Source organism: Amblyomma americanum, chromosome 11 (genome assembly GCF_052857255.1).
Source record: "Amblyomma americanum isolate KBUSLIRL-KWMA chromosome 11, ASM5285725v1, whole genome shotgun sequence".
In the NCBI taxonomy this organism is placed as follows: domain Eukaryota; kingdom Metazoa; phylum Arthropoda; class Arachnida; order Ixodida; family Ixodidae; genus Amblyomma; species Amblyomma americanum.
The window spans coordinates 77,038,237-77,047,293 of NC_135507.1; the positions used below are offsets into that span (position 1 = coordinate 77,038,237).

The 9,057-nt window shown below is 46.8% G+C and overlaps 1 pseudogene; it reads right to left on the reverse strand.

The window, feature by feature from the left end:
• Window positions 1-1,335: 1,335 nt before the first annotated feature.
• LOC144111260 (uncharacterized) lies at window positions 1,336-2,451 on the reverse strand (annotated as a pseudogene).
• Between the last annotated feature and the right edge of the window lie 6,606 nt (window positions 2,452-9,057).

Sequence of the window (9,057 nt, forward strand, 5' to 3'; positions counted from 1 at the left end):
CAAGAAGAGGGAAGGGTTCCCAGAGATCCATTAGCATTCCTCGGCGTCTGTTGAATGTGCCATGAGTTAAAAACCTGTCTAGGAGGTAATGCAAGAGTCAAGCAAACGCCTTCCGCACGGGTTTGACCATTGTTAGACCAGAAACCGCGCGCGCGTGTTGGCCGTCGCGAAGGGTGGGCCCCGCAGTGGCACAGTCCTTGGAATGGCAGCTGCGGAGCCGAACGAGCTCCGCCGAGGGCCTTAAATTCCAAGTAAAACCCGCCGGCCACCAATGGTGGAAAAAAAACCACCAAAAAAAAAGGGGGGATTCGGAGGACTCACTACGAAATAAAAGAACTTTCGCATACCAGAGTAAAAGGTTGGAAATAGCAGTTCGCTGTGAGCAAACAAAATTGTGATAATGTGAGTATACTTGCCCTTGGCGCAGAAATATCGTTTTGGCTGCAAAATATTTATTCTAAGCTCTAATTTTCTTTTGCTGTTTCAAGCCAGACAATTAGAACGAATTATTCCTCTTTACCGAGCGTATCATACAACTCCGTGTAAAAACGTCTACATTTAATGAACCCTGCAAAATTTATGAAGTGCGCTATTTGCTTTCTTTTCAGGCCTACAGAGTACTTTGCCGTCGGCCAGAAAATATTGACAGAAGAGCGAGGTCCCTCATTTTCGAGCAAGACTTCGGAGGGCCAACCGTGCGATACGGCATCGCGATGGAGCCCAAAGCCCGCCGAGCATTTGAGAATGAACACGGCGTTGAAGTTTCATTGTTCGGCCTGGTTGTTTCACGCAAGGAGTCGTGGTTAGCGTGCTCTCCGGACGGAATCTTTCTGTAAGTATATAATAATTTTTGTACAAGATATCACCTTTTTGCTATTTTGCCAGAACATCAATAACTTCCATTGCTGCATTTGATTATTCTGTTCTGAAATGCAGGACGCACGAGAACGAGGCTGTGCTTTTGGAGATAAAGTGCCCCTTCAGTCGCAGAGGTCAGACGCTGACAACAGATCCACTTTTGCCATATTTGCAAAAGAACGATGCTCTGGAGCTGCGAAAAAAGCACACTTACTACGCTCAAATACAGATCTCCCTGTACGCCCTGGAGCTTCAACAGTGCTGGTTTTACGTCTACACGGAAGCTGATTCCCTGACGATTAAAATTTCCCGGGATGAAGAATACCTCGTCGAAGCGATTCCGGTGCTCTGGGAGTTTTACTTCACAAAGTACCTGACATGCTTGAAAGAATACTACAACACGTAATGGTGCAGTAATCCTTTCATGAAATACACTCAGTTTTTTCATGATTTGTTTATTTACCAAATAGTCAAAAACAGAGCTGTGCAATATGTACATACCGAGAAGTGTAATAAACAGAGTGTCTTATGAGATATTGCATTCGTTCCTTGCAAAAATTCCTGGCTTTAGGTTTGTTATCACAGCGACCACATGAACAATATCATCGACATACCCAGTCAGTTCATGAGGAATTCTTTGGGAAAGTATATTGAACGTTTTCAGCCTTTGGATAACTCTTTCCACATGAATGCGGACAGACGCTGTCTCATACGTCGCATCGACTTCTGACTCCGTAAACTGGGCACTCGTCGCAAATGGTGGCATCACAAGTGTCGCCTGTTGCACCCCAACGTCAGTGCGAATTCCCGGAAAGCCTTTGTCCGCTAGAATGACATCGCCAGGCTCTAGAAGGGATAACAGCTTGCCGTCCACTGTGATGGTCGCGTCCGAAGTCCTTCCGCCGTACCCTTCTGATACGAAAGTTATTGCACCATTCGGTGCGATGCAGATTAAATACTTCAGGGTGTACCTGCCCTTGTAGTGGGAAAACCACAGGTTGCGTGTCTCCACATCTGGCGGCATTTCGGTTTCTATTTCAGTACAATCTATAATAGCCCTGCACGTATCGTAGTGCCTTTTGAAGCTCGGCGGCATTGTGCGCTGCACTGCTAGTCGTGACGGCCAATAGATCCAGTCTTTCGTTGCTACTTTTATGTTCACAAGAACAGACTTGAATCCCCTGGACGCCGTTGTGCTGTGCACGCAAAACAGTGAAGCGAGAAACGAAAACGGCAAGCCATGTTTCAGCTTCATCAAAAACAAAAGAAGCTTGTCCTCAACGGAAAGCTCCCTTAACCTTTGCGTTCCTGGCGGAAGAACACTTAGGAGCAACGAAAAAAGCTGAAATGACACCGCAGTGAAGGATTGCAGCGCAGTCTCATTACCATGGAGTGCCCTAAAACCTCCAAAGTACGGCTGTTTCCGCACAGGGCCCACGTTTTTGTCGCACAATTGAGCTGAATCACATGAGGTTCCGCGTTCAGCGGTGGTGGAAGTCCTGTGGTGCACACAGCAACTTGCGTTGCAATTGATGTTGTCGAGATGAACGTAAATTCCCCGGAAAGGCATTCGGGCTCCATGTCGGTCATCGTGCATGCCTGCAATGCACGAAATACAAAAAAAAAGTAGCAGGTCAGCGGCTGCTGTTAACATTTTCCGGATTGCTTGCATACTGATCCTTTTCAAGATTCCGTGAGTCAACTTCCCTGCGTAGCAAAAACTCTACCATGAAGACGCTGCCTATCCTAGGAAGAGAAGTTGGGTGCAGCGCTAAGACATCTGTCCAAGCCGTACGCTGTGTATGCATTGACATGAATTGCCTTGGCGCACCCTTCCTTCGCGATTGCAGCGCGGGGAGAGTGAGTTGTACCTGCTAAGGAATGGCTTGGTAGAGCTGCACTTAACTACCTTTATCGCGAAAGCAACAAATTGCAGAAATGTGCAGGAATTATGTGTGTCTACAGCACTGCACCCTATTTTCTGTCCCCGGAACCGGCTTGGCTGCCACGGTGAAGTGGTTTTCGCTGCGCAAATAAGCTACCTCTCACAGTTTTGCAAACGCTCAATGCTGCTTTGAAGGAAAACCTACGTACATCGGCAAACTTCTTTTGTGACGCAGTTTCGTCACTGCCACTCGGTGGAGAGTTGGCGTCAGGTGAAACTGCATTCAGTGGGCGAGGATCATCGTCGATCTGCTGATCATGCTTTCTGCTCTCTCTTTCCTTTCGCCTGCAAATATTATGCAACAAAACTAAGCGGAAGTGCAAAAAGAAAAGAAATCAAGGTCAGTCGTCAGACGAACAGACGTTTCGCTCACCGCCGCCAGCACAATGTATTAAAACAACTAAGCTCTCGACCAGGCGGAGCAAAAAAAAAAGTATTGTGACACGCCGCTCTGAACGGGGAATAAATACAGCAGCGTAGTACATTTAAAATGGTCTAAGAGATGTGCAGCAAGCCGACAGGAATGGAGGCGTTCGAGATTGTGGCGAACACATATGATAGTTTTACAAGCGCACCTGCATGCACCCATGTGCCTGCTGTCGTTTTTCAGGCCAATTACGCGTTCTTGGAGAAAATATCTAGCCCCGAAAACACAACAACAAGTACACATTAATGAACCCGAAGTTGATACATTTGTCAGCATACCTGTCATGACGCCCGGACGAACCACTTGTGCTTGCTTTTTTGTACGCTGATGGAAAGATGCTTGGGTCGTAGGATGGGTGCCCTTCTTCATTCGATTTAGCATTGCTTACAAAATGCCTGCTGCATATTTTTGATTTCCTCGAAGGCATCCAATCCGTACCATCTTCGCTGCATAGTTCAAAATAACAACAAATATACATGATACTCCGCTACACGTTTGCAAGGAACGATGCTGCGGCGCTTTTTATCTATCGTCATATAAGTTCACGAAAGTGCATCAAGACAGTGCCAAAAAACTTGATTTTTCCTGCACTGTAAAACTGCAAAGAGTCCCTATGTCTACAGCATGGTATGAGAACATGAAAAGGAGCTCAAACTTACTTTTGGCGACGAATAAGCCGAATCCAGCGCTCACGCCGTTCCGTCTCCCAGTGTCGCGTCGGGAATCCATAAAACCTTGTCCCAGGCGAATTCAGATACGTATTACTGCATCCTACTACACAGCAATGTGTCCTGCTGTTGTTATTAGCCATTTTGTGCTCGGAAAGGAGGCGCACAACTGCTTCGCGACGGCGCGCGCAACACAGCGCGAGCTGTCAGACTGCCCCCGCCTTCCTGACAGGGACGCGCGCGCGCGTCGCGCGGGAGTTGATGCGCAGGGTGCCTATACCTGGTATAGGGAGACTGGGGACAACCGAACACTCAGGGAAAGCGTGGCAACTACCGACATTGTAAACGAAGATGGCGGACATGCCAGTGCAGAATATGTGCACGGGATGGGCAATGGCTTTGGTTGCTTGGGCAAGTTAGAGAAAACAGGTCAGAAAACAGGAATCACGAGCAGGTGTGAAAAAGTGACTCATAAGGCAGGGAGTGGTAGCAAGGAGATTAACAGTGAAACGCCAACAAATGCGGTCAGTGTCAGAGCCAAGAGTCTGAGAAGGAACAAAGCCATATAGGCGGTGGTACCAGCAAGAAGGGGGACGATAGTAAGTGAGCGGGAGGGAGTACACACGTGCTAATCGCCGGTAATTCCAACTTGAGCCACAGCGCCCGAACTATAGACCTCCTGGATGTTTATAAACAAACGAGGTGGCGCTGCAGTCGCTAGCGAGCTCGTGGTAGGCAAAAGGTCGGGGAGTGGCGTCGCGGATAGGTGTTGAGCGCGGGTTTTCAAGGCTTGTAGGCGCGTTTCCAGTTTCTGCGAATCATAGCAATGGTCGATGCTTCCAACTTGTAATTTGTTGAAGTACACGAGCTCGCGTTGGCCACGTGCGGCCTATAAAGAGAAATAGTTTGCCACTGTATTGTATATATGGTTAGTAGTAAACATGTAGAAAGCGTTCCTGCCGTTTATTTATGCGCTATGCATTGAATAAAACAAGTTTTGACACTCTGCACTAGCCGGAATGATTTTACTTCGGGACAGTAGTGAGGGGAAGCGCTGGCCTTGTTTCGTCGGAGCAGACATGCGCTCATCGTCTGCTGACATACGTAGTACGTGTCGCGCTGTGCGAAAAGTGGGGACAGCGTCGTGTCCCTGTCTCGCTTAGCGTTGTTTTTAGCCGCATGACCACGCACCAGCCAGGCCGACTTGACCTCTTGTTAAGCTGGTCGATTTGGTGAAAATTTTTGATTTCTAGAATTATTTTCTTTCCTAGCCCTGAAGTCTAGTTTCGTGACGAAAAATTATAGCAAAATATTGAGTACAAATTTAAAAATTACGCTTTTTAGAAGTGTGGTCGTCAAAAATTGTGAGGTAACTTCTTTGATTTCAGTGCCGCATTTCTTTGACCAAAACAAAAGCGAAGATGCCATAAACGAGGGAATAAACATTAAGGTTCGTTTTGTGACCTCTCACATTTTCTGCGACTGGATCACCCACCTTCGTAATTCGCATGAAAATCATATGATTCCATTTGTCGCAAACTATTCCTGAGACGTTGAGGAGCGTAATAAATCTCTCGATATTTTTCCCTACACGTGCAGTAAGTACTGTGTTAGTTATTTTTTGTAAGAAACGTTTTCATGTAACTATGCGTGCATAAATACTGATCATATAGAAAAAGAACTAATCGCGTCATCGTACAGAACAGGGCTTTATGTACATGCTGGCATAAAAAAACTGCGCACTATCTACTCAATTATTTGAGACCTTGGGGGGACTTGACGACGGTGTTAATTATAATTACCCAGAACTGCACCAGGTATAGCTATAAATAAAAAGAATTACTGAAACTAGCGTAGGAATTTCACATTTGCACCAAGTTTAGTTACATATCGCATGCATGAATAACGAAAACACTTTTCATTGCCGCGTCCCCTCTCAATCTCGCCACGTGTCTGTTAGTAGCACGCCTGCGGCTGCTTCTTTCCAAACAAGCTTCGCGATCATGTACTACCTCATGAAACATGACACATGCATGATGCAGTGAAAAAGCATATGGCGTTTAGCACACTTAAGGTACGCTATTCTAAGCACACCAACGCGACCGCGCAAGATTGACACAACTTACCAGACTTCTTTCTACTCGAATGAAATAATTACGTCGTCATGTCAAGAAACAGTTTCAAGTGAATATTAAATGTCATAAAACGCGCCATTAAAACATGGTGTGCTATTAACAAAAAAAAACGCATTCCTTGGGGGCGAGTGAACCTAGTCGGCGCCCCGTGCACTCCGGCTCAAGGTGATAAGTACGTGTGCAGCTGCATATGTCTTTTTTTCCTTGAACAATTATCAGCATACTATACTGAAGTTCAGGTTAATGAACGCAGTAACTTGCATGCTATTAAGGGCACTGAGTGGCAGTGCCTATCGACTCCCAGACTTCGCGCTTTACTACCATGGCCCAATGCCTGTTAGCCAGTTTCCGAATGCGGCATTTATGCGCGAGAAACCTATCGAGGCTAATTTAATACTTTTTATGCTACTACGCTGATCCAGCAGTGACGCAGCTGGTCAATACATGCTGCTTCTGCAGTGCACCGGCTTGAAGCAGCCGCCGGTAGCTGCGGCAGCTACGGTAGGCACGGGCAAGCGGAACCTGTTTTGCCTTCCATGCGAAAGTCGCTGCTAACATCAGCGCCACCGCATCTTCGTGACGTCGCGGGGTGAAGGAGGTCCATACTAGAGTCACTAAATAAAGACTTAGAGTACCGTCACTGCAGCACGGCGGTAAGCAGGGGCGGCCATTTTGTTGCTTATCATTGTTGCCAGATTGCCGCTTCGGCGACCTCGCCGCTAACTTTGGCCCGGCCATTTTGTAAACAACGCTGTTAGCCACCCTGCGCTGCGGCGGGGATCGTAGCCGTACGGCATGGAAAGCGGAAAGCGCATGAAGCGTTTTCCATCATTCTGCGAGTTGAAACAGCCAACAACGCAGCAAAACGGCATCCTCGTATGCTCTTGTGCAGCTGAAATGCTGCGAGGCGCGGCATCCCTGGTCACTGAGTCGGTCACCGGCAGCACTAGGACTACCACAGTTGCCCGACTGAAAACGCATAAGCCACAAAATGGCAGCCCCCATGAACCGTCGCAGTGTAAACAAATATCACGTGATGCAAACTGACCAATGATCGTGGCGGCGGCACAGAACAATAGGAGAAAAGAGTGCCGGTACTCTAAGTCTTTATTTAGGACTCTAGTCCATACTAAAGCGGTGGGGGGGGGGGGGGGGGGGGTTGGCGAGTGGCAGCGAGGATATTCCCGGAGAGGACAAGAAACCAGAGACGAAAATCCGCCATTTTCCTACGATTTCGGCTTGAAGGAATGAGGGAAAACTCGTCTGCTAGCCAGAACACTGGTTCAATGCAAACGCATGGAAGCATCGCAGGCGATACCCGGATCCACGAGATCCGTACTCCGCCTTCCATGTGCTACGTTCCTGCTTGACAGCTGTTGTCATCTGTCGTTTGCGCATGCGCTGGGGGAGGTCAGTAAAGCAGCTGAATGGGCTAGTTGGTTTTGCATCTTAGTGAAAAACAGCGCACAAGCAAACACAGACAGAAAGAAGGGGACAAGCGCTGAACTAGCAACTGAGGTTTTATTGAGAAGCATGGCGAAATATATACAGCACAGCATACAGCATTCAAAAGCATATAAACAGCACATAAAAGGCGGATAAGAAGCCAGCATCCAATCTCATCGCTTAACGTCGCATATCCAAGAATTCCATCTCTTTTGTTGAAAGAAGGATAGACGGGGTGCTGACACATGAGTCCTCCGCTTTTGCTATCGCCCTAGCCTCGATAATTTCCCTTGTTATTGTGCACTTGTTTCGTGCCAGGATCTGGCAGCCGTGAAGGTCGGGTATGCAGGCAGGTTTATGATTGCAACGGTGACAGTGCTTAGTTAGAAAACTTGATGAATCAATGGATCTTACATTGTTGTTATGCTCCAGTAATCTTTCGTTAAGACACCGACCGGTCTGGCCGATGTATCTGCTTCCACACGGTAACTTAATTTCATAAACAACACCCTGATTACATGCAACAAAAGGATTCTGGTGGTTGATTTTGCATCCAGGACGAGGCTTTTTCATTGGATTTGTCGCTTTACACAGTTTTATTAGTTTTTCTGGGGCAGAAAACACAACCTTAACATCGGCCTTCTTGGCTATTTTCTTAAGGTTGTGCGAGATCTTATGCATATAAGGGATTACCACAACTTTTTGTTTATCATCTCTTTGTCCCTTTTTTTGATTGCATCCCGTCTGCCCTTCCGCTTTTTTCTCTTTTAGAACACCTTCCGCCACTGACACTAGCAATTCACTGGGGTAGCCAGCCGCACCTAGACGGGCAGTTTGTTTCATTAGGCTTTCCTCAACGGTGTGAAAACACGACCTGTTTAATGCATTACGAAAGCAAAGCTTAGCAATACCCCTTTTCACCAATTTCGGGTGTGCCGAATCGTACGGAAGTATCGGCTTTTTCCCCCTAGGATCATAAATCCAACAGGCATGGTTGTTCGTAAACCGGAGGCTTAAGTCCAAGAAACGGATGCTTTCATCCAGAGGCAGTTCATTGGTCAATGTTAGGGGGTTTAAACACTCCTCGAATATTCTTAGAATGCTCCCGAATGTTTCGTCAAGAGGTCGGTCTGTCCTTTCTATTATAATCAGAAAGTCGTCAACATATCATGCCACGTTTAAAACTTGGCAGCCGTCCAGACGTGTTAACAACACATTGTCACACTCAGCCAGAAATAAATCGCTCAACAAGGGCGCTATGCATGAGCCTATACACACCTTGCTTTTGTAGATACGTGTTTTTTCCCCAGTCTACATATGTAGATGTCAGATAAAGATGCAAGTTCCAAAAAGCCCCCTACATCTATACCCGACTCATTCTGGAATGCAACAGCTCCTACCTTATCAATACACGTTTCTACACACGACATTAATCTATCATGCGGGAGTGAATAAAACAAATCCTTGATGTCAATAGAAAAGGCCGTCACTGATTTTCCTTCTACAGAATTGAGATAGTTAGCAACTTCATTGGAATTTCTGATTAGGAACGGGTCATCAAAGGTAAGCTTTCTCAGC